Source organism: Hyla sarda, chromosome 4 (assembly GCF_029499605.1).
Source record: "Hyla sarda isolate aHylSar1 chromosome 4, aHylSar1.hap1, whole genome shotgun sequence".
Taxonomy (NCBI): Eukaryota; Metazoa; Chordata; class Amphibia; order Anura; family Hylidae; genus Hyla; species Hyla sarda.
The window spans coordinates 338,130,212-338,157,146 of NC_079192.1; the positions used below are offsets into that span (position 1 = coordinate 338,130,212).

General features: G+C 44.5%; 1 long non-coding RNA gene across 2 annotated transcripts in view; it reads right to left on the reverse strand.

The window, feature by feature from the left end:
- Positions 1 to 26,935, reverse strand: part of LOC130267161 (uncharacterized) — a 41,892-nt gene that overhangs the window by 12,542 nt on the left and 2,415 nt on the right. The window contains exon 1 of one of the 2 annotated variants that reach the window (XR_008843074.1): positions 15,207 to 15,300. The exons of the other annotated variant lie outside the window; for it this stretch is intronic. This is a non-coding gene — a long non-coding RNA (uncharacterized LOC130267161). Of the gene's footprint in view, positions 1 to 15,206; positions 15,301 to 26,935 lie in introns of those variants that run through there. 2 annotated transcript variants of the gene reach the window in all.

A 26,935-nucleotide genomic window follows, 5' to 3' on the forward strand; every position in this document is an offset into this window, starting at 1 on the left:
CGCAAGCAGTCCAAGCCTGCACTGGAGCTAGTGTGCCAGAAAAGGACATCCCTACTGCAGGAAAGAACAAGGAACAACTTATTGCTGATCTTGTGGAGTATGATGCCCGTGCAGAAGAGCTGAGTGACATGAGGCAAAGTCCTGCAGTTGGAACTGCCATCCAAGGACTGATATATCCTGGGGAATATAACATTACTCCCCATCAGGACAGTACTCCCCATGAGGCCTTGGACTCTTATATACGGACTGCCTTACAACACCTTGGGAATGTGGATGCCAATATGAAACTCCAACTGCTTCTCCAGTACCAAACTGCAGAGAGAGAGGCACAGGCACAAGCCGCAGAAAGAGAGGCCCAGCGAAGGCATGAACTGGAGGTTCTGAGGCTGAGAGGGGATGCTTCATCCGCACAGAGTGATGTGCAGGATCAAGGAGACCACAAACTCCGCTTGGAACATTTCCCCATGTTGGAGAAAGATGGTGATCTGGATGTGTTCCTGAGGGGATTTGAAAAGGTTTGCCGGCAGTTCCATCTACCTAAGGAACAGTGGGGACGATATCTAACCCCACGGCTGCGAAGGAAAGCTCTGGATGTGTTTGCTTCGCTTCCCTCTGAAAGGGACAAGGACTATTAGGCAATAAAATCTGCCCTGCTAAAAAGTTTTAATCTGACTCCAGAGGCTTATCGTTAAAGATTTAGGACTTTGCAACAAAGCGCCACAGAAAACTGCACTGAACATGCAGGTCAGCTAAGGACTGCATTCAGGCAATGGACTGGGGGCCTACAAGTCACTACCTATGAGGCCCTGGAGGACTTGATGGTCCTGGATCAGTTTCTCCAAACACGGAGCTTTGAAGCCAGAGAGTGGATTTTGGACCGCAAGCCCAAGACAGCCATGGAAGCAGCAGAACTAGGAGATGACTTTGCCAACAACCGGGCGCCAGCAGCAAAGCGTGGATCTGCACAAGCTGGAGCAAGTACCTGGAGGGGAGCCACACAACCACAAAGCACCACCAGGTCAGCCGGGAAATTCTTGCCATCATTCCCAAAAGCAACAGGAGCCACACTGGGTCAGGGGGACACCCGTCGGTGTTACAGATGCAACAATATTGGGCACCTGAGTGCCACTTGCCCCATCAAAAAGAATTCTCCACCAGTAGCTGGAGGACACACAGCCATTCTTCTGGTGTCCGCAGCGGTGGAGAAAAGAGCGGATAACCTGCAGAGTGTAACTGTGGGTGACCGGGTGACAGTGCGTTTGCGAGATTCTGGAGCCTACTTTACCTTGGTGCGGCCTGAAGTGGTGGATACAGAGGACATCATCCCTGGAAGAACCATGGCTTTAAAAGGAATTGGAGGTGTGCGGCCTGCTGTGCCCATGGCCCGTGTGTACCTGGATTGGGGTACAGGCCAAGGTTTGAGGGAGGTGGGGGTCTCTGAGGACATCCCTGTTAATGTTCTACTGGGGACTGATTTGGGTCAGATGCTCTGTTATTATGCTCCAGAGGACACTACCTGCACACCGGCAGTGCTAGGAGAGAGCCCTGTTCATTCCGAGGTACTGTGCGAGACTTTGGGAGACACTGCGAAATGTGGTAACTGGGAGGGAGTGCAGGGGATTGATAATTGTTTACCTGTGACTGAACCAGTAATGTTTTCCAAAAGTGGAATGGGGTGTATTGTGAAACGTGGTAACTGGGAGGGAGTGCAGGGGATTGATAATTGTTTACCTGTGACTGAACCAGTATTGTTTTTCAAAAGTGGAATGGGGTGTATTGTAAAATGTGGTGACAATGCATTGCCAATGCAAAAACCTAGTGGAGATGGCCTAGGGGGAGGGGTTGGTGTGCCCCTGGTGACATGTAAGGATGAGGGACCAGCAGTGAGTGATATGTCCCAATCCTGTGAGCCTAAGGAGGAGGAGGGAAGGAGTGATAGCCCTGGGTATGATGCCTGTATTGTTATGTCTGGAACTGAGGGGGAGGAAAGTAAACCCCAGGGAGGCATACCAATGGTGGCAGTGGTAACGCGTCAGCAGCATGCCAGGGCTGCAGCTTTAAAAGGAAGGGAGGATGGTGATGCAAGGGGCAAGCTGTGTGACTTGCAAGCCCCAGCAGAGGAAGGTGGAGATGCTAGTTCACCTGGGGGAAATGTACTCCCTGATACCACGAGATGGGGGGAGGGAAATGAGCATTTCCGGAAAGCTCTGCGCAATGACCCTTCCCTTGAAGGGCTGAGACAACGTGCTGAACATACAGGTGTTGACACAGATGGGCATCGGGTATATTGGGAAAATGATATCTTGTACTGGGAGTCCCTTTCCAAAGGCATGCTAGGGGCCCAGGAGAGAGAAAGGCAGTTAGTGGTTCCTAGGCAGTACAGGAAAGAGCTGCTGAGGTTGGCCCATGAGACCCCCCTGGCAGGACATTTGGGAGTGGCCAAGACAAAGTCCAGGTTGGCACACAATTTCTACTGGCCAGATATGGGTACTGCTGTTGGCAATTATTGTAGACCTTGTCGTGTCTGCCAGAGGGTGGGTAAGTATGGGGATGTTACTCGTGTTCCCCTAGTTCCCCTACCAGTCATATCTGTACCCCTTGAACGAGTGGCAGTGGATATTGTGGGACCTCTAGCTATACCCAGCAGCACAGGGAAACAATTTATTCTCACTGTGGTGGATTATGCAACTAGGTACCCTGAAGCTGTTGCCTTATCCTCTGTCTGGGCAGATAAGGTGGCAGATGCACTGATCAGTATATTCTGCAGGGTGGAGTTCCCCAAAGAAATGCTCACTGATCAGGGCACACAGTTCATGTCCAATATCATGCAAAGTCTCTGTAAAAAGGTGAATGTACAGCACTTGGTAGCAGCCCATACCACCCCCAAACAAATGGTCTCTGCGAGAGGTTCAATGGCACCTTGAAACAAATGCTAAAATCATTTGTAGAATCGTAGGGCAGAGACTGGGAAAAGTATTTACCCCACCTGTTATTTAGTTACATAGTTACATAGTTAGTAAGGTCGAAAAAAGACATATGTCCATCAAGTTCAACCAGGGAATTGAAGGGTAGGGGTGTGGCGCGATATTGGGGAAGGGATGGGATTTTATATTTTTTCATAAGCATTAATGTTATTTTGTTCCAGGAATGTATCTAATCCTGTTTTAAAGCTGTTAATTTTTCCTGCTGTGACCAGTTCCTGAGGTAGACTGTTCCATAAGTTCACAGTTCTCATGGTAAAGAAGGCGACACGCCCCTTGAGACTAAACTTTTTCTTCTCCAGACGGAGGGAGTGCCCCCTCGTCCTTTGGGGGGGTTTAACCTGGAACAGTTTTTCTCCATATTTTAACATATCCCCCCTTAAACGTCTCTTCTCAAGACTAAACAATTGTAACTCCTTTAATCGCTCCTCGTAGCTAAGATGTTCCATGCCCCATATTAGTTTAGTCGCGCGTCTCTGCACCCTTTCCAGCTCCACAGTGTCCCTTTTATGAACAGGCGACCAAAACTGAACAGCATATTCCAGGTGAGGCCGTACCAATGCTTTATAAAGGGGGAGTATTATGTCCCTGTCCCTCGAGTCCATGCCTCTTTTTATACATGACAATATCCTGCCGGCTTTGGAAGCAGCAGCCTGACATTGCATGCTATTCTGTAGTCTGTGATCTACAAGTACAACCAGATCCTTCTCTACCAGTGACTCTGCCAGTTTAATCCCCCCTAAGACATACGATGCATGCATGTTATTAGTACCCAGATGCATAACTTTACATTTATCCACATTGAACCTCATTTGCCAAGTGGATGCCCAGACACTTAGTCTATCCAAGTCATCTTGTAACTTATGCACATCCTCTATAGACTGTACCGTGCTACAAAGCTTGGTGTCATCTGCAAAGATAGAAACAGAGCTGTTAATACCATCCTCTATATCATTGATAAATAAATTAAACAACAGCGGGCCCAGTACTGAACCTTGGGGTACACCACTAATTACCGGGGACCAATCAGTGTATTTGCTTGCAGGGAGGTACCCCAAGAGTCTACAGGTTTCTCGCCCTTTGAGTTATTGTATGGTTGCAAAATGCGGGGACCCCAAGATTTAGTTAGGGGAGAATGGGAAGGGGGGGCTACATGCCCCTGAGACTTCTGTGGTGGAGTATGTTCTGAGATTCAGGGACAGGATGCAGACATTGACTGGGCTGGTACATGACAACCTCACAGCAGCACAGTCCAGGCAGAAGTACTGGTACGATCGCAATGCAAGGGACCGGGTCTATGAAGTGGGACAGAAGGTAATGGTTCTGAACCCCATTAGGCAGAATAAGTTGCAGGCTGCCTGGGAGGGTCCCTTTACCATTTTACAGTGCATAGAACCCACCACATATGTAGTAGCCCTTGATGAGAAAGGTCAGAGGCAGAGAGAGTACCACATTAATATGCTAAAGGCATACTATGACCCTGAGGAGGTGCTACTCAGTGTATGTAGTGCACCAGAGGAAGGGCTGGGTAGTGATCCCTTACTTGACCTAGTGGAGGAAGCTAAGAGCCAGGGATCCCTTCAGAATGTGGAGATCAATCCACAGCTCTCAGAGGAAAGAAAGAGGCAGCTTAGTCAGGTACTAGGCCGCTTCAGTGCCACCTTTACTGGAAAGCCAGGGTGAACTACTCTAGCCACCCATCATGTTGATACGGGGGACCAGCCACCGCTAAGATAGGTAGCCTACCGGGTATCCCCAGAGGTAAAGTCCCATATACACAAGGAGATTGAGGACATGTTGAAGTTAGGGGTAATTAAGAAGTCAAAAAGCCCTTGGGCCTCCCCAGTAGTTCTGGTGCCTAAAAAAGACAAATCTACTTGGTTCTGTGTGGATTACAGAAGGTTAAATGCTGTCACTACCTTTGATGCATACCCTATGCCCAGAATAGATGAACTACTTGATCAGCTAGCAGGTTCCCAATATGTGACTATCATGGATTTAAGCCGAGGGTACTGGCAGATCCCTATGACCCCAGAGGCCCAGGAGCGGTCAGCCTTTATCACTCCCTTTGGGTTGTTTGAGTGCTGTGTCATGCCTTTTGGGATGAAAAATGCCCCAGCCTCTTTCCAACAACTGGTTGATTAGCTGCTAGAGGGCCACAGGGAATACGCCGTGGCCTACTTAGATGATATTGCCATATTCAGCAAGACCTGGGAGGAGCACCTGATTCACCTGGGCAAGGTGGTGCAGCAAATAGCTGAGGCAGGGCTTACCATAAAACCAGAAAAGTGTCAAGTTGGCATGACAGAAGTGCAGTATCTAGGACATAGGGTAGGAGGAGGGTCCCTATGCCCTGAGCCCAGTAAGGTGGAGTCTATTATGGCCTGGCCAATTCCTAAGACCAAAAAGCAGGTCATGTCCTTTTTGGGGACCGCAGGGTATTATCGTAGATTTGTCCCAGACTATAGTAAGATAGCAAAACCTCTCACAGACTTGACAAAAAAGAAGGTGTCCAAGCAAATTACCTGGACTGAGGATTGTGATAAGTCCTTCATTGCCCTCAAGACTGCATTGTCCAACTCTCCGGTCCTCCAGGCCCCAGATTTCAGTAGGAGGTTTGTGGTACAAACAGGTGCTTCCAATTTTGGGCTGGGGGCTGTTCTTAGCCAAGTAAACTCCAATGGAGAAGAACACCCCATACTCTACCTTAGTAGGAAGCTATTGCCTAGAGAAGTGGCCTATGCGGTCATAGAGAAGGAATGTTTAGCTGGGGTCTGGGCTTTGCAAAAATTACAGCCCTACCTGTACGGCAGGGATTTTACTGTCATAACTGATCACAACTCTCTACATTGGTTGGACCGAGTGTCAGGTAACAATGGAAAATTGCTTCGCTGGAGTCTTATCCTCCAACAATATAATTTCACTGTCCAACACAGGAAAGGAAGCCTGCATCAAAATGCAGATGGATTATCGCTTCAGGGAGAAATAGATGGTTAATGGAGACAGATCTATTCGCCTGGAGAGGCAAGATCTCTCTGTCTCCATCTTAAGGGGGAGGTGGCAGGCCCAAGGCCTGATTATGGAAACATACATGTGTTTTATAAGACATGGGTGAGGGGTCATTCAGACGGTGTATCCTTTGTTTTTTGTGTATTGAATTTTATTGGGGGGGTCTGGCTGTTTGTTTGTATCTCCTTTGAAGTCATGCACTCTGGTCTCATCATATAATCAAAGAGATAAGGGGTCAGGAAGAGAGATGCCCCACCTGGTGGGATCAGAGGGGAGGGGGGGGGGGAATGGAGTTTCCCTCCAAAGGAGCAGATAAGACTTAAAATGCTGGACTCAACTGTTGTTCAAGGCTGTGCAAAAAGCGGACAAGAGCTGGACTCTCACTGACAAGGAGGGCTATACCATCATGCTGTAAGAACTTCATTTTTTTGTTTTCTGAACTTGCCTTGCTAAACTCTTTTATATATTTTTGCAACTGTATGTCATTTGTTTCTGTATTTTTATGCATGGCACTGTGATACCTTTTATCAGATTAAATGTTTAATTAATCAGCTCTGGTCTTTGATCTCTAAATATAGGAGCTCACCTTTCTGAAGGCAGCTCTGGTGGAAACACATTTATCTAAGGGTTAATTTGGTGACTTGCTGGGACTAGTAGTGGATACCCAGAGGTCTGGCGGCTTTAACCCTTGCACCATCACACTCTCTCTAGCGTCTTGGCCGGACCGATAGGGTGTGACCGTGACAATGTCAAACAAATCTTATTGATTTTTTTGACTGGGTGACTAAAATAATAGATGGCGGAGGGGCAGTAGACATCGCATATCTAAATTTTAATAAGGCTTTTGACACTGTCCCACATAGAAGACTTATCAATTAACTGCAGTCATTGAGCTTTGACTCCCATATTGTTGAGTGGATTAGACAGTGGCTGAGTGACAGACAACAGAGGGTTGAAGTCAATGGAGTATATTCAGAGCAAGGTCTTGTTACCAGTGGGGTACCTCAGGGATCTGTACTGGGACCAATTTTGTTTAATATCTTCATTAGTTGTATCACAAAACATCTCGATGTCTTTTTGCTGATGACACAAAGATATGTAACAGGGTTGATGTTCCTGGAGGGATACGCGAAATGGAAAAGGAATTAGGCAAACTAGAAGAATGGTCAGAACTCTGGCGACTGAAATCTTATGTGGATAAGTGCAAAATAATGCACCTGGGGCGTAAAAACCTTCGGGCAAAATATAGAATATTTGACACAGTCCTGACCTCAGTATCTGATGTGAGGGATTTAGGAGTAATTATTTCAGAAGACTTAAAGGTAGGAAGACAATGTAATAGAGAAGCAGGAAACGCTAGCAGAATGCTTGAATGTATAGGGAGAGGTATAAGCAGTAGAAAGAGGGAAGTGCTTATGCCACTGTCCAGAACACTCCATTGGAGGCCTCCATTGGAGTATTGTGCGCAGTACTGGAGGCCGTATCTCCAAAAGGATATAGATACTCTAGAGAGAGTTCAGAGAAGAGCTACTAAACTAGTACATGGAATGCAGGATAAAACTTACCAGGAAAGGTTAAAGGACCTTAACGTGTATAGCTTGGAAGAAAGAAGAGACAAAGGGCATATGAAAGAGACTTTTAAATACATAAAGGGAATGAACACGGTAAAGGAGAAGAGCATATTTAAAAGAAGAAACACTACCACAAGAGGACATAGTTTTAAATTAGGGGGCAACGGTTTAACGATAATATCAGGAAGTATTGCTTTACTGAGAGAGTAGTGAATGCATGGAATAGCCTTCCTGCAGAAGTGGTCGCTGTAAATACAGTGAAGGAGTTTAAACATGCATGGGATAAGCATAAGGCTATCCTTCATATAAGATAGGGCCAGGGACTATTGATAGGATTCAGATTATTGGGCAGACTAGATGGGCCGAATGGTTCTTATCTGCCAACACATTCTTGTTTCTATGTTTCTATGTCTATGGGAGGGGGCGTGATGGCCATCACGCCCCCTCCCATAGACATGAATGGAGGGGGGGTGAGGTCATGTCCCCAGTTCCAGAAACGGGGAGGTTTCCGAAACTGGAGACGCAGCTCCGCATAGAATGCAAGTGCTGCTGGGAGATCACAGGGGGTCCCAGCAGCGGCCCCCCACGATCAGACATCTTATCCCCTATCGTTTGGTTAAGGGATAAGATGTTTTTGCCCAGAATACCCCTTTAAATCACACCCCTCTCTCTCTTAAACACCCTTTGTATACCTTGGAACACTGGGTTACTGCAACCCCCTCCATGTATAGAATTCATGTGAGGAATAAATCTTGGCGATCCCTTTCTCGAGCGCACAGAATAGACCTGCTCACAAAATCTCGTGTGAACAGGTCTCTTTGTGCTGCCCACAAAAAACCTTCCACAACTACAGGTGATTACATAAGCAACCCATAGGGTTCTACAGGTAATCCTACTTTTCACTGTGGTGTCCAGACTCCCAACTTTTATGTATTGTCCTGGTATTAAATAAGAACACCAGGTGCAGGAACCACAGCGGTGATTGCCTACTGGACCTGACCTGGTTAACCAGTTTACATTAGGTTTAATTCTTGCTTCTGAAGAAAAAGAGCCTCTCATTACTTGATCTTTTAAATTACTGCATCTACAAAAAGTGACCATCGGTATGGTTGGTACCAATTTATTCAGCCCTGAATCACTATTTATTAGGAACCAGTTTTTGTGTATGGCTTTCCTTACCAAATCAGCCATCGGGCTAAACTTGAAGGAAAAGGAAAAGTGCATCTTTTTTTTACTTTTTCTGCAAAGAAGACTTTTTCTATCCTGTGCTAAGACTCTATTTAGGGCCCTGTCCAGGATTATGACCAGATATCCCCTTGCATGTAATCTCTCCTTCAGTTCTCCAGCTTATAACAAAAAATTCTCATCCGTACTATAAATTTGGCGTAGCTGCAAAAATTGCCCATAAGGCACTGCCTTTTTCACATGGGTAGGATGACAGCCGGAAAATGCACAACTCTCCCTGATTAAACCTGACATTCATATAAATATGCACAAACATTGACTATAATACTGTGCAAACCTTTTCTAGCACCTCTGAGATGCCTAGATCCCTGTAACACCGGGGGAATTAGAGAAGTTTGCAGGTTGTAAACATTCATAAAACAATGGGGAGGAAAAAATTTCCAAAGAATCCTTGGAACTCAATGAAATTGTGTTGTCGCGGTGACCTTGCTCATCTAGTTTCTCTAGTAACTGACTGCAGCTCTGCAGAACATGTGACTCTACTGTTTGATCAGCTCCTCTCTATCAGTTTTGATGTTTGCTGGCACAGAAGCTAGTCTAAGTTTGTCAGGATGAATCTTTCAAAGCTTAGAGCCTTCTAAGTTGCCAGTGATTTCTGGCAGCATGTCATAAAAAGGAGAGAAAGGCAAAGGAGAAAGAAATGTAAAAGGGAAGACCACTAATAATTAGATTTGTTGCTCACAGGCTCAAAATATTTTTAATTTAAAATTCAAAAGCAGATAAGATGGCAAAGCAGCAATCCCCATAGTAGAAACATGAAGTGATTGTCTGTTAGATCTTTGCTAGAAAACACAATTTTTCCATACGAGGAATTTTTTTTAAAGATTCTGTGGGAGATTAGCCAACAGCAACCAGACTGCTTCTTTTATTTTTCAAAAAGCCTGTCACGCCAGGAATAAGTGTGGGCCTGAACTGACTGTGACCCTCTGTCCCTGTCTTTTGGGGTGCCCACCTCCTTTATAGGGTGACCTTTACCACGGTGCAGGTCCATATGCTAAGAAGGTGCATGGTGTAGCAAAGTAAAGTAGCAAAGAACGCTGTATGGATGTCAGGGAAAAGATCAGGCTACAAAAGGGTTAATAAGCAAAAGAGCAACAATAGAAACACAATCATGAAATACACAAACAAATGTATAATCTGAGTCAAACAGACAAGTTGGTAACAGAGAGAGTGAAGCAGTACTAAATCTGAATTCAACAGGGTAGGCAAATGCAGGCAAGAGTCAGGGTAGACTACAAGGTACAAAATGGCGGGCATCGAATAGTCAAATAAAGCAGAGGTGATAAACACAAAGCAAACAGGCAGGAACAAACTCTAGTAAATCAGATATAAGCTACAACCACAAGCACGGCCTGGAGGTTGTGCAGGGATTGAAAAATACCGCCTCCGGTGGTGTGAGGACCAACACAACAGCTAACTAGACCAGCGCCTGCAACTCCTTAGTGGCCAGAACACAGCATATGATGCTTGACCAGGTGCATTTGTTACAGGCCTCTGAAAAGTAAAAGAAGCAATCTGATTGGTGGCTATGGGCAACTGATCCACTTCTCCTCTGTACAGATTTACATTATTATTTCCCTAATTGTCTAGAGTTTTCCAGACACTTTTTTGTCTTCTGATTCCTTCTCAGAACATCCATATAATCCCATGGCAGTGGTTGCACATGCTAAGTAACCCATTGTCAAGATTTGTTTTGTACACTAATGGTGGACTGATTCCTTCTACTGTGAGGGACAGGCAATAAGAATGAGACAATACAGGGACAGACTGACAGGTCGGAAAGTTGGGCACTGCCTGAGGGGCCGGGGTTGAGGGGGCCCATCCATGACAGCATTTGCTGCTTCACAAGATCAGGAGCATGCAAACTGAATATATACAGACCTCCAGTTTGCATGCTCCCTGATTTTTTAACATCTAATGCAGGAGGACCTTAAGGATCTGAGTCACATGATCCACAGGTCCTTAATCCTAACTGCACAGAGGAAGAAGAGAAGTAAGAGGTGTGTGTGTCTCTGTGTGGTCACTATTCTGCTGTTACATCATGTCTTATCCTCCAGTCACCTCCAGAGCTGCACTCATTATTCTGTTGTTACACCATGCCTTATTCTTCTGTCACCTCCAGAGCTGCAGTCACTATTCTACTGTTACATCGCCTATCCTATCCTCCTGTCACCACAAGAGCTGCAGCCACTATTCCGCTGTTACATAGTGTCTTATCCTCCACCAGAGCTGCACTCACCATTCTGCTTTTGCATCATATCTTATACTCTAGTCACCTCCAGATAGTGAGTGAGGTGTCAGGTGGACACCAAGTGATTGGCGGACACTAATGGTCGGACGAGAAGGAACAATGGTGATGATAGGTATGTGAAATGCTGTACCTTGAGACTGGAGTACGGATTGGAAGGTTGGCAGATTAGGGGCAGAGCTGACAAGCACATTCGTCAGCAAGGGGATCCTTGCGAAACGCGTTGTCTCTGCATCTGTACCTGTGTTTTTTATTTTATTTTATCTAAACCAACAAACCTGCTTGGATTTACCTCTGCTGCTCCTGTGCATAATTGACAGACAGCCTCTTGCAAGCGCCGCTTTGCGATCCTCACCAGAGAAAGGTGTATACCTCTCCACCACTTGATTTTGCATTACCGCCATCACTGATGTTCGGGACCAGGACGCAAGGCTGCTGCAAGGACCACTCTTGAGTTGATATACTCACACATGGACTTCACAGTGTTGTGCTTGCTGCGCAACACTGAAAGGTGAATGAGAAATCTCACCTGTGTTTTGAATATACACTTCTACTTGTATCAAATGGGAAATGACTGCACTTAGAGAGCGCCTCTTCTTTTTTCTGTTCCTTTTTTACACATACAGCCCATAAATAGCGAGACAGATGGCAGTTCTGGTTGATGCCCGTTTCCCTGCTGAAGACATTGCTGTAGCAACAAAAGATGTAGAGGGGGCACAATTAGTGTTTTAACAGCAATCTCTCTTAGTGTGCTGTTCTAAACAGTGGATCTGCAGGCCACTGGTTGTTGACTGTAACCTACTTGAGTAGTTATACCACTGCTAGTGATGTACTAAACAGATGTAATACCAACCCACTAGGAGATTGTGGTTTTAATGTGACTCTTCATCTAAATATTTTATGAGCGCTTAAATAAAAGTTATGTTTGCTAGGGGGTGGGAATTAAACAAGGGTATTAGTGACCCAGGGCTTGTCCCTTGGTAAAAGGTGTTTCTATATTGTTGACCCTGACCCATCTCGGGGTATTGTTTTTGGTAGTTTCAAACATCCTGCACAGACATTGATTTAAAAGATAACACTGGAAGAAGCTTAGGCCTTCTTAGAATGTATACTATAATGTATAATATGCACTTGAGGCAATGCTGGAAAATAATGGTGGTCACACAAAATATTGACTTTTGGTCCCAATTTCAAAATAGGGGTATACTTACTTTTGTTCCCAAAGTTTAGACATTAATGGCTGTATGTTAAGTTACTTAAAGGGGTCACAACATTAAACGCTGTTATACAGGCTGGCAACTCCCTACACAATAGATAAACTTCAATCTCTAATGATGTTTAACATGTATATTAAGATATCATGGAGGGTACTACACAGCAGGCTCAAAAGCTGGGTACACAGTGCAAGCTCTTTACTACAGCTGACAGCTATCGGCAGAGGCCAGGATTAAAGATAACTCTGACACCAGCCGTAATCAATATTCATGGTATCAATGTTCATGGTATCTAGGCCTCCTCAGTTACCCAATCTCCCTTTTCCATAACACAATTGACATGGAAGCCATAAGACATGACATGGGCTGCCTTGTTAGTATTCCCTTACATAGTCAGAGCTCAATACACAGCAATACAATGGCCCTCATTTACTATTGCAAACCTAACATGTTAGCACCAGAATTTCCGCCAGAATTGAAAAAAACCTGACTAACTCTCCATTTTACAAAGAAAACCTGAAAAAGGGGGTGGTTGTTGGGAAAAGGGAGCGTGGTCACCGAAAAGGGCTGTGTTTACGACATTTTCACAAAAAAAACAACATATTTACTAAGGTTTCCACAGAAAATGTGGTGGATTTAAGTTGAGAAAAACCCGACAGATCGGAGCATGTGTAAAAAAAAAAAAAAAGGAAAATGTAGGGAAACCTTAGTAAATACCTTGGAAAATAAAGAAACCTACACTCCAATCTTAGTAAATAAAAACGGCTAATATGTATTGATAAAAAAAACACTGCTGTGAAAAGGGCTTAAAAGGGGTTAACCAGTGTTTTTTTTATTTTTAGAACAATACCTATTGTACAGTATATATAAAAAAAAAAAAACCTGTGCTCACTTCCAGCTCTCCCACGGTGCCTCCAGTCCCCTTCTCCGGTCCCCTGCTGCGATCCTCTTCTTGAGCTGCAGAATGACGCTATGCCTGGAGTGAAAATGGTGCTCGTTGTGTCATACTGACACTCAACCAGTCACTGGCCTAGGTGGGAGATTGCTGCAGCCAGTGATTGGCTGAGCGACAGTATGACACACTGGGTCCCGACGTCACTCGGGGCCTAATCGTCATGCTGCAGCTCAGGAAGAGGATCATAGCCATGGGCTGAAGCAAAACAGCGAAGGCACCGCAGGGTTGCAAGAGGTGAGTACAGGTTTATATTTTTATATACTGTAAAATGGGCATTGTCTAAAAAAAAACCTCATGCCTGATAATCCCTTAAAAAGAACTGCACATGACAGAAAAAGGCCATGGTAAACCAGCACACATGCAGGTGAGCATACTTTGGATGTTATTTGGTGTTTTCCTTGCAGTTTATTTCATATTATTTAATCTTGTATAAAAAAAAAAAGGAAAGAAGAAACAAACTCAGCTTGTAGTGGTCATGTGACTGACAAGTACAGAAACTGAGAAGCGTCTACAGAAATATTTGCTTTACAGGTCTGACTCAAAACTATGCAATGTTTTCAGGCTGCCAAGAAATTGCAGCCCTATCACACAAAGCAGGAAGGTTCATTTACCTTTTTTGATCCATAAAATCAGCCCTGGAAATAATTGCAAACCAGCCCCACAGCCATCGGCAGCCGGGCGCAGACCAGCCCTGCACAACAATATCAATGTGTACAATGTACAATGTATTTTTTCATCAAAACAGAAGCAACAAGATATTACATATTTTATTCCAGATATATATACAAAAACATAACACAGGAATCAAAATAAAAACCTAGGCCGTCCAGTCACTAACTGTATAATACACCATCCCTGACTGAAGAGCTTTTCCCTGCCACTTAAAACATGCGTCCAGCAACCTTTACTCACTGTTCACACACAGCATTTGTGGTCTCTTGCCTTTTCTACTTAGATCCCTTGTCTTTCTCATACAGGAGAACTAACTTTTCTCCTGTGTTACCACAACTTGTCACAGTCCACTTCACTGTTGTGGGTCACTCACAGCTCCTTGCAAGGGCCCATTGCCTCCCCCTCACAGCCACCTTGCTGTCTTTTGGGGAGAGTCCAGACTACACTTCCTGGACTCTTAAATATCTACCCTCTAATTAATAAGTCAGAAGGTGTGGGCTCTGCTGCTAGCTCACCTAGCACAAGGGACTGGGAAAAAAGACCCTTTCATTACCTGCAAACCTGCCTGAGTGTCACAATATATATATATATATTTAACATTTATATATATATATATATATATATATATATATATATATATATATATATATAGGGGAATATGCAAATCAGCTCATTACATCACCTTCTCAGGCAATGTTCCCTGGTATCAGCTTAGCTCCAGTTTCAGAACATAAAAAGCTAATCGGGATTAATGCCAAACCAGAACTCTCTCTCCAGAAGGAAAGAGGGACCCATAGCTGCCATGCAGCATAAATGGGCTCTTTTTCTGGAATGGCTGTAGTATGGGTGGGAGGCCATTCCCACAGTCTGGTCTGGGCTTTACTGGACCTCTTGAGGCCTTTAAAGTCTGCTGCTCCTAGACCTCAGGTGAGGAGAGTGTGAACCTGAGGAGTTGTTTGCCATTTCTTCCACAGTGTGCTACAAGCAGGAGCACACAAAGCTGCCCTGACGCTCTGGTACTTAAGGACCCAGGGTGTACCTGTACGCCTGTGGGAATTCCTGTGGGAGATCCCCTGTGGGGGATCACTGCAAATCGTCAGTCAATTCAGACCGGCGATTAGCGGCAATTCCGGGTCTATGGGGTTCCCCGGTGACCTAGAAAAAAAGGGTGTTTTTTCCTATCATCCTTTACCAGCAGGAGTGAGGGTGCTACCTCACGATCACCTGATTGATCGGTCTGGACGACCAATCAATCACGAAGCTTGCTGGGAGGTGATAGGGCGGCGATTGGGCAAGTTGGGGGTCCCTTACCTGTCCATCGGGGCAGGCGGGGGTCCCTGGCATCGATGTGGAGGGTCCCTGGAGTCGGCGGCGGCGGCGGAGGTCCCTGGGCGGTGGCGCAGCAGTGTCCTCATTGCAGGATCCAGAAGGAGAGTTGTTCACCTCCTGCTGTTGCTAAGCAACAATGCTCAGCATGTACAGCCAAAGGGCATGCTGGGAGTTATAGTTGTGCTGGTGGCAAAACTACAACTCTCAGCATGCCCTTTGGCTGTTTGTGCATGCTGGGGCTTGTAGTTATGCAACAGCTGGAGGCACTTTTTATCTATGAAAAAGTGTGCCTCCAGTTGTTGCATAACTGCAACAACCAGCATGCACAAACATCCAAAAGGCATGCTGGGCGTTCTAGTAGTAGTGTGGCTCCAACATGCCCTTTGGCTGTCAATGCATGCTGAGAGTTGTAGTTTTGAAACAGCTGAAGGCACACTGGTTGCAAAACACAGAGTTTGTAACCTAACTCAGTAATTTGCAACCAGTGTGCCTCCAGCTGTTGCAAACTACAACTCCCAGATGCATGACAGATTGTACATGCTGGGAGTTGTAGTTTTGCAAAAGCTGTAGGCACACTGGTTGCAAAACACTGAGTTAAGTAACAAACTGTGTTTTGCAACCAGTGTGCCTCCAGCTGTTGCATAGCTTCAACTCCCAGCATGCACGGACAGCCAAAGGGCATGCTGATAGTTGTACTTATGTAACAGCTGGAGGCTTGCAAATTTTCTGCCCCAGCTCAAACTCCCAGCAGGAAACTCACTGTTAACCCCTGCCAGTGTGAATGTACTCTAAAAACATTACGCTACACTACACCTACACCAGTGGCGTTGCTAGGGTTGGTGTCACCCGGTGCGGTAGAAAATGTTGTCACCCCATACCTCCCCCCAGTAAGTTTTTAGCCTGTTGTTACAGACACCACTGTTGTAGCGCATTGTGAGAAATACCAGTATAATAATCAGATATACCAGTTGCCACAGAATGGGAAAGTGTTAAAGAAGTTTTCACCATTTAAATATACAGCTCCCAGAATTACTTTAAGGGGTACTCCACTGGAAAACATTTACTTTTATATCAACTGGTGCCAGAAAGTTAAACAGATTTTTAAATTACTTCTATTTAAAATTTTAATACTTACAGTACTTATAAGCTGGTGTATGCTCCACAGGAAGTTGTGTAGTTCTTTCCAGTCTGACCACAGTGCTATTTGCTGACACCTCTGTCCATGTCAGGAACTGTCCAGAGCAGGATAGGTTTGCTATTGGGATTTGCTCCTACTATGGACAGTTCTTGACATGGACAGAAGTGTCAGCACAGAGCACTGTGGTCAGACAGAAAATAAATTAAAAAAAGAAAATAACTTCCTGTGATTCGCTTATACAGTAGCTAATAAGTACTGGAAGGATTAAGATTTTTAAATAGAAGTAATTTTCAAATCTGTTTAACTTTGTAGCACCAGTTGATTAAAAAAAATGTTTTCCAGTAGAGTACCCCTTTGAGCAGTGGTGAGGTGCTGGGAGTTGTAGTTTCACTCATCATAACTGTAGAACTGACAAGCGACTACAGTTCTGATAGGACATAGTGAGGAGAATACACAATGATATCAGTGACTACAGGTGACATCTTCTCTATAGTGAGGAGAATACACAATGATATCAGTGATTACAGGTGACGTCTTCTCTATAGTCTTTCCTTATCAGATGGTACATACCGCCAGGACTTGTAAAACTTCTCTCTGCAGAATGTGAGGCCCAGACGTCTCCTCACTATGTCAGCGCATTCTTATCCTCTATATGAAAACAATTATTATTTTAAACCTGACAGACACTGTATCCTCTAAATATTATACTACTATACACTATACTCTTTGATTATAAACCTTCCATACACCGTACCCACTGAATATAATACAACCACACATCTGTACATTCTGAATATAATACCAACACATACTGTACCCTCTGAATATAAATCTGCCACATACTGTACCCTCTGAATATAATACTACCATACACTGTACATTCTGAATACCAACACATACTGTACCCCTGAATATAATACCGCCACGCACTGTACCCACTGAATATAATACTCCCACATACTGTACCCTCTGAATATGATACTACCACCCACTGCGCCCTCTGAATATAATACTACCACACACTGTGCCCTCTGAACATAAATCTGCCACATACTGTACCCCTGAATATAAATCTGCCACATACTGTACCCCTGAATATAATACCGCCACACACTGTACCCACTGAATATAATACTGCCACACACTGTGCCCTCTGAATATAAATCTGCCACATACTGTACCCCTGAATATAAATCTGCCACATACTGTACCCCTGAATATAATACCGCCACACACTGTACCCACTGAATATAATACTACCACATACTGTACCCTCTGAATATAATACTACCACCCAATGCGCCCTCTGAATATAATACTACCCCAAACTGCGCCCTCTGAATATAAATCTGCCACATACTGTACCCCTGAATATAATACCGCCACATACTGTTCCCTCTGAATATAATACTACCACCCACTGCGCCCTCTGAATATAATACTTATAGATGAGCGAACTACAGTAAATTCAACTCGTCACAAACTTCTCGGCTCGGCAGTTGATGACTTTTCCTGCATAAATTAGTTCAGCTTTCTGGTGCTCCCGTGGGCTGGAAAAGGTGGATACAGTCCTAGGAGACTCTTTCCTAGGAATGTATCCACCTTTTCCAGCCCACCGGAGCACCTAAAGCCTGAACTAATTTACGCAGGATAAGTCATTAACTGCCGAGCCGAGAAGGTCGTGACGAATCGAATTTACTGTAAGTTCGCTCATCTCTAATAATACTACCACAAACTGCGCCCTCTGAATATAATACTACCACAAACTGCGCCCTCTGAATATAATACTACCACCCACTGCGCCCTCTGAATATAATACTACCACCCACTGCACCCTCTGAATATAATACTACCACAAACTGCGCCCTCTGAATATAATACTACCACAAACTGCACCCTCTGAATATAATACTACCACAAACTGCGCCCTCTGAATATAATACTACCACCCACTGCGCCCTCTGAATATAATACTACCACAAACTGCGCCCTCTGAATATAATACTACCACCCACTGCGCCCTCTGAGTATAATACTACCACCCACTGCGCCCTCTGAATATAATACTACCACAAACTGCGCCCTCTAAATATAACGTTGCCATACAGTGCACCCTCTGAATATAATACCACAACCGCAGTAACACCCCTCAACATCCGTTAGCTGATGCTATTACCACGGGAGGGGGTATTGGTGGTGTTGCTAGTGGATGATGGGGGTGCTACTACTGGGGGGGTGTTGCTGGAGGATGATGAGGGTGCTACTGACCATCCCCCTGGCAGTATCACCCCCATCATCCATCGGCAGGATCATCCTCCTGGCAGGAGCACCGCCATCATCCACCATCAGGATCTGCTGATGGAGGTGCTGCTGGGGGGGTGGGTGTTGCTGGTGGATGATGAGGGTGCTACTGCCAGGGGGGGAGCATTAGGTAGGCAGCAGTTCCCCCACATTTGGTAGGTAGCAGTTTCCCCACATTAGGTAGCATCTATTCCCCACATTAGGCAGCATAGATTCCCCACATTTGGTACCAGTTCTCCCACATTAGGTAGGTACCAGTTACCCCACATTAGGTAGCAATTTCCCCACATTAGGTAGCACAGATTCCCCACATTAGGTAGCAGTTTCCCCACATTAGGTAGCACAGATTCCCCAGATTAGGTAGCAGTTTCCCCACATTAGGTAGCACAGATTCCCCACATTGGGTAGCACAGACTCCCCACATTTGGTAGTAGTTTCCCCACATTAGGCCGCAGGTTCCCTTGCAGGTTCCCCACAATGGGTCAAAGGTCAAAGTCTCCCCACATTAGTGCAGATGAAAGGGGGGGGGGGGTGCTGACGGACGGGCGCACCGCACACACACCGCGCAGGTGAAGGGGGGGGGGAGCTGACGGACGGGAGGCCGGTCGGCCACAGATGGGGGGTGGGTGCTGCGGAGCGTCTTGGTGTCACCCCATTAGGTTGGTGTCACCCGGTGTGGGCCGCACCCCCCGCACCCGGGTCGCAACGCCACTGACCTACACAAAATAGAAAGTGAAACACTACATATACACATACCCCTACACAGTTACCCCCCCCCACCCCCCAATAAAAAATTAAACGTCTTGTATGGCACTGTTTCCAAAATGGAGCCTCCAGCTGTTGAAGATCAACAACTCCCAGTATTGCCGGAAAGCCACTGACTGTCAAGGCATGCTGGGAGTTCTGCAACAGATGGAGAAACCCTGTTTGGGAAATGCTGCCATAGGGTATTTTGGTGGTGGATGCAAATCCCCAATTTAAGCCTCAAATGCGCATGGCGCTCTCTCGCTTTGGAGCCCTGTCGTATTTCAAGGCAACATGTTTAGTGCCACATATGGGGTATTTCCATACAAATTTTGGGGGTAAAGTTGGGGTCTACACCAGCATGTTAGTGTAAACATTTTTTTTTTTTTATAATAACATGCTGGTGTTGCCCCATACTTTTAATCTTCACAAGCAGTAAAAGGCTCTGCGGGCACAAAACATGGCTCAAAAGTTTTCACAGCCCACTGCTCCAAAGATCTGTCAAACGCCAGTGGGGTGTAAATTCTGTGAGGGGTGTAGGTTCCAAAATGGGGTCACACATGGGGGGTCCACTGTTCTGGCACCACGGGGGGCTTTGTAAATGCAAATGGCCCCCGACTTCTATTCCAACCAAATTCTCTCTCCAAAAGCTCAATGGCGCTCCTTCTCTTCTGAGCATTGTAGTTCTCCCGCAGAGAACTTCACATCAACATATGGGGTATTTCCTTACTCAGGAGAAATGGTGTTACAAATTTTGGGAGGCTTTTTCTCCTATTACCTCTTGTGAAAATAAAAAATTTGAGATAACACCAGCATTTTAGTGAAAAAATCTCATTTTTCATTTTCACGTCCAGCTTTAGTGGAAATTTGTTAAACATCTGTGGGATGTAAGTGCTCACTGTACCCCTTGTTATGTACCTTGAGCGGTGTAGTTTGTCATGTGTTGTTTTTTTTTTTGCTGTTATGGCACCATAGGGGCTTCCTAAATGCGACATGCCCCCCATAAACCATTCCAGCTAAATTTGCTTTCCAAAAGCCAAATGTGACTCCTACTCTTCTGAGCATTGTTGTGCGCCAGCAGTGCACTTGACGTCCACACATGCGGTATTTCCATACTCAGAAAAGGTGGGGTTACAAATTTTGGGGGGCATTCTCGCCTATTACCTTTGTAAAAATGTAAAATTTGGGGAAAACCAGCATTTTAGTGAAAAAAAAATTCATTTACACATCCAGTTTTAATGAAAAGTCGTCAAACACCTGTGGGGTGTTAAGGCTCACTGTACCCCTTGTTACGTTCCTTGAGGGGTGTAGTGCCATGTGTTTTATTTTTGCTGTTCTGGCACCATAGAGACTTTCTAAATGTGACATGCTCCCCCAAAAACCATTTCAGAAAAACTTACTCTCCAAAATCCCATTGTCGCTTCTTCCCTTCTGAGCCGTCTAAAGCACCCACAGAGCACTTAACATCCACATATCAGGTATTCCCTTACTTGACAGAAATTGGGTTAAAAATTTTAGGGTGATTTCTCTCCTTTTACCCCCGAACTGATCCCTGAAAAATTCTGATTATTAAAAATTTTTAAAAAATTGGAAAATTGCTGCTGTACTTTGAAGCCCTCTGATGTCTTCCAAAAGTAAAAACATGTCAACTTTATGATGCGAACAGGCGATATAGGGGCCGGAGCATCGTTACGTCAAGGCTCCGCCCCTGACCAGGATCAACAGCGGGAGGCACCCTCTCACATTTACAAAGGAGTGCTCCCATCTCTACAATATATCATACTGCTACTCAACCAACCGGCCAGTTTGACAAGCTGGGTCCAAGCGTCATGATTTCCTACAGCAAGAGGATCGCAGGCGGGGACTGGAGCAGAACACCTGAAACACTGTGAGAGTGCTGGAGATAAGTAATGGTTTATTTATTTTTTATATAAAGCAGAATGGACATGCTTCTAAAAAAAAACTAAAAACTATAGTATTAGGCCCCCTCTGTGCTCCTATACTGTATAGTGATTAGGCACCCTTTATTTTCCTATTTTTAGTTAGAAAGAACCCCCCCCCTTTCATCACCATATGAGGTCAGTAGACTTCTCAGGTCCAGAGCAGGAGCAAATCCCCAGAGCAAATCTCTCCGGATCCAGACAGTTCCTGACATGAACAGAGGTGTCAGCAGAGAGCACTGTGGACAGACAGAAAATAACTGTATAACTTCCTCTGTAGTATACAGCAGCTGATAAGTACTGGAAGGATAAAAAAAAATTTTAATATAAGTCATTTACAAATCTGTTTAACTTTCTGGCACCAGTTGATTTAAAAAAAAATTTTCCACTGGAGTACCCCTTTAACCTCTTAAGGACCCAGGGCGTATGGATACGCCCTCACACCCTGGGCCTTAAGGACCCAGGGCGTATCCATTGCCATCTGCGGCGATACCGGGCTGATCGGGTCTCTGGGACCCGACCGCCCGGTAATTTTGCATGATCCCGGCTGGCACAGACAGCCAGGACCATGCTAAAGCATAGGAGCGAGGTGGCAAGCCTGTCACCTCCTCTATCCCCTGCGATCCGTCGGTTAGTTAACAGACCAATCGCAGGGGGGGGCGGTTACTTCCTCCTGCCCGGCCCCTTGAAGTCCGGAGAGGATGGGAGGAAGACCCGGTACTTACCTCGTCCCTGAAGACCCGGATCCCGGCGATGAAGACGGCGGCGGCGGCATTGCTGTAATGGGACCCTGTATACTACAACTCCCAGCATGCCCAGACAGCCCTTGGCGTCTGGGCATGCTGGGAGTTGCAGTTTTGCAACATCTGGAGGTCCACAGTTCTGAGACCACTGTGCCCTTCCAGATGTTGCAAAACTAAAAACTACACATCCTCAGCATGCCCTTACTGTGTTGCAGAACTACAACTCCCAGCATGCCTGGACAGTAAGGGCATACTGGGAGTTGTAGTTTTGCAACATCTGGAAGGGCACAGATTGGGAACCACTGTATTAGTGGTCTGCAAACTGTAGTCCTCCAGGTGTTGCAAAACTACAACTCCAAGCATGCTGGGAGTTGTAGTTCGGCAACATCTGGCTCTAAAGATGTTGCCGAACTACTACTTCCAGCATGCCTGAGAATGTTTGGGAGTAGTGGTTTTGCAACAACTGGAGGCACACTGGTTGGGAAACATTGTCTGTTTCCTATCTCAGTGTTTCCCAACCCATGTGCCTCCAGCTGTTGCAAAATAATAACTACCAGCATGCACTGATAGACTGTGCATGCTGGGAGTTGTAGTTTTGCAACAGCTGGAGGTCTCTACCCTCTGAATGTACAGGGTACATTCACATGGGCAGGGGCTTACAGTGAGTATCAGGCAGCTCAAACTCGCAGCAGGAAACTCGCTGTAACCCCCCGCCCATGTGACTGTACCCTAAAAACACTACACTACACTACACTAACACAAAATAAAATAAAAAGTAAAAAACACTACATATACACATACCCCTACACAGCCCCCCTCCCCAATAAAAATGAAAAACGTCTGGTACGCCACTTTTTTCCAAAATGAAGCCTCCAGCTGTTGCAAAACAACAACTCCCAGTATTGCTGGACAGCCGTTGACTGTCCAAGCATGCTGGGAGTTTTGCAACAGCTGGAGGCACCCTGTTTGGGAATCACTGGCGTAGAATACCCCTATGTCCACCCCTATGCAAATCCCTAATTCAGGCCTCAAATGCACATGGCAACAGTTTAGGGCCACATATGGGGTATCGCTGTACTCGGGAGAAATTGCCTAACAAATTTTGGGGAGCTTTTTCTCCTTTCACCCCTTATGGGGTCTACATCAGCATGTTAGTGTAAAAAAATAAATTGTTTACACTAACATGCTGGTGTTGCCCTATACTTTTCATTTTGACAAGAGGTAAAAGGGAAAAAAATTAAAATAAAATTTGTAATGCAATTTCTCCCGACTACGGAGATACCCCATATGTGGGCGCAAAGTGCTCTGGGGGCGCACAACAAGGCCCAGAAGGGAGAGTGCACCATGTACATTTGAGGTGATTTGCACAGGGGTGGCTGATTGTTACAGCGGTTTAGACAAACGGAAAAAAAAAAAAAACACATGTGACCCCATTTCGGAAACTAAATCCCTCACGGAATGTAATGAGGGGTGCAGTGAGAATTTACACCCCACTGGTGTCTGACAGATCTTTGAAACAGTGGGCAGTGCAAATTAAAAATTTTGTACAGCCCACTGTTCCAAAGATCTGACAGACACCAGTGGGGGTAAATGCTCACTGTGCCCCTTGTTATGTTCCTCAAGGGGTCTAGTTTCCAAACTGGTATGCCATGTGGGGGTTATTTTGCTGTCCTGGCACCATAGGGGCTTCCTAAATGCGACATGCACCCCGAGCAAAATTTGCTCTCAAAAAGCCAAATATGACTCCTTCTCTTCTGAGCATTGTAGTTCGCCGTAGTGCACTTCAGGTCAACTTATGGGGTACTTCCATACTCAGAAGAGATGGGGTTTCAAATTTTGGGGGGTTTTTTGCTATTAACCCTTGCAAAAATGTGAAATTTTGGGGGAAACACACATTTTAGTGAAATTATTATTTTTTTTTTTACGCATGCAAAAGTCGTGAAACCCCTGTGGGGTATTAAGGCTCACTTTATTCCTTGTTACGTTCCTCAAGGGGTCTAGTTTCCAAAATGGTATGTCATATGGTTTTTTTTTTTTTTGCTCTCCTGGCACCATAGGGGCTTCCTAAATGCGACACGCCCCCGAGCAAAATTTGCTCTCAAAAAGCCAAATATGACTCCTTCTCTTCTGAGCATTGTAATTCGCCGTAGTGCACTTCAGGTCAACTTATGGGGTACCTCCATACTCAGAAGAGATGGTGTTACAAATTTTGGGGGGGGTATTTTCTGCTATTAACCCTTGCAAAAATTTGAAATTTGGGGGGAAACACACATTTTAGTGAAATTTTATTTTATTTTTTTACATATGCAAAAGTCGTGAAACACATGTGGGGTATTAAGGCTCACTTAATTCCTTGTTACGTTCCTCAAGGGGTCTTGTTTCCAAAATGGAATGGCATGTGTTTTTTTTTTTTGCTGTTCTGGCACCATAGGGGCTTCCTAAATGCAACATGCCCCCCAAAAACCATTTCAGAAAAACCCTTGTCGCTCCTTCGCTTCTGAGCCCTCTACTGCGCCCGCGGAACACATTACATAGACATATGAGGTATCTGCTTACTCTAGAGAACTTGGGCTACAAATATAAGTATAAATTTTCTCCTTTTACCCCTTGTAAAAATTCAAAAATTGGGTCTACAAGAACATGCGAGTGTAAAAAGATTGTGAATTTCTCCTTCACTTTCCTGCTATTCCTGTGAAACACCTAAAGGGTTAAAAGGCTGACCGAATATCATTTTGAATACTTTGGGGGGTGCATTTTTTATAATGGGGTCATTTTTGGGGTATTTCTAAGATGAAGACCCTTCAAATCCACTTCAAACCTGAACTGGTCCCTGAAAAATAGTGAGTTTGGAAATTTTGTGAAAAATTGGAAAATTGCTGCAGAACTTTGAAGCCCTCTGGTGTCCTCCAAAAGTAAAAACTTGTCAATTTTATGATGCAAACATAAAGTAGACATATTGCAAATGTGAATAAAAATATATATATTTTGGAAATCCATTTTCCTTACAAGTAGAGAGCTTCAAAGTTAGAAAAATGCTAAATTTTCTAATTTTTCATAACATTTTGGGATTTTTCACCAAGAAAGGATGCAAGTTACCACAAAAATTTACCACTATGTTAAAGTAGAATATGTCACGAAAAAACAATCTCGGAATCAGAATGATAACTAAAAGCATTCCAGAGTTATTAATGTTTAAAGTGACAGTGGTCAGATGTGCAAAAAATGGCCGGGTCCTAAGGTGTAAAATGGCTGGGTCCTTAAGAGGTTAAACTCTGGGGTGAATGCCATCTGGACCTGGGGATTTGTCTGTTTGGATTTTTTAGGCATCACTGTACTTCTTCCTGGATTAGCCAGATGACTTTTTAATGATCCATCACTGCCTTCCTATATTAGTAGCCTAAATGTTTTTTTTTCTAAATTTTTGCCCCCTTTAACCCCTTGAGGACGGAGCCATTTTTCAATTTTGCACTTTCGTTTTTTCCTTCTGTCCTTCTAAAACTCATAACTCTTTCAATTTTCCATCTTCAGACCCACATGAGGGCTTGTTTTTTGTGCCATCAATTTTACTGTCAATACTATGAATCATTTCATCACCAAATCTACGCCAAAACCAGAAAAAAAAATTTGTGAGGCAAAAGTGAAAAAAAGAAGCCCCATTTTGTAACTTTTCAGGGCTTCCGATTCTACAAAGTGCAATTTATATTTTATTCTGTAGGACCATATGATTAAAATGATATGCAACTTACATAGGTTTGATTTTGTTTTACTTGTTTTAACCCCTTAAGGACCGGGGTTTTTTCCGTTTTTGCATTTTCGTTTTTTGCTCCTTGCCTTTAAAAAATTGTAACTCTTTCAATTTTGCACCTAAAAATCCATATGAGGGCTTATTTTTTGCGCCACCAATTCTACTTTGTAATGACGTCAGTCATTTTGCCCAATAATCTACGGTGAAACGGAAAAAAAAATCATTGGGCAAAAGAATTGAAAAAAAAACACTGTTTTGTAAATTTTGGGGGCTTCCGTTTCTACGTAGTCCATTTTTCGGTAAAAATGACACCTTATATTTATTCTGTAGGTCCATACGATTAAAATGATACCCTACTTATATAGATTTGATTTTGTCGGACTTCTGGAAAAAATCATAACTACATGCAGGAAAATTAATACGTTTAAAATTGTCATCTTCTGACCCCTATAACTTTTTTATCTTTCCGTGTATGGGGCGGTATGAGGGCTCATTTTTTGCGCCGTGATCTGAAGTTTTTAACGGTACCATTCTTGCATTGATAGGACTTATTGATCGCTTTTTATTCATTTTTAAATGAGATAAAAAGTGACCAAAAAATGCACTATTTTGGACTTTGGAATTTTTTTGCGCGCACGCCATTGACCGAGCAGTTTAATTAATGATATATTTTTATAATTCGGACATTTCCGCACCCGGTGATACCATATATGTTTATTTTTATTTACACTGTTTTTTTTTTTATTGGAAAAGGGGGGTGATTCAAACTTTTAATAGGGGAGGAGTTAAATGATCTTTATTCACTTTTTTTTTGCAGTGTTATAGATCCCATAGGGACCTATAACACTGCACACACTGATCTTCATCATTGATCACTGGTTTCTCATAAGAAACCAGTGATCAACGATTCTGCCGCATGACTGCTCAGGCCTGGATCTCAGGCACTGAGCAGTCATTCGGCGATCGGACAGCGAGGAGGCAGGTATAGGGGCCCTCCCGCTGTCCTGTCAGCTGTTCGGGATGCCGCGATTAGCTGTGGCTATCCCGAACAGCCCGACTGAGCTAGCCGGCAACTTTCACTTTTAGCCGCGCGGCTCAGC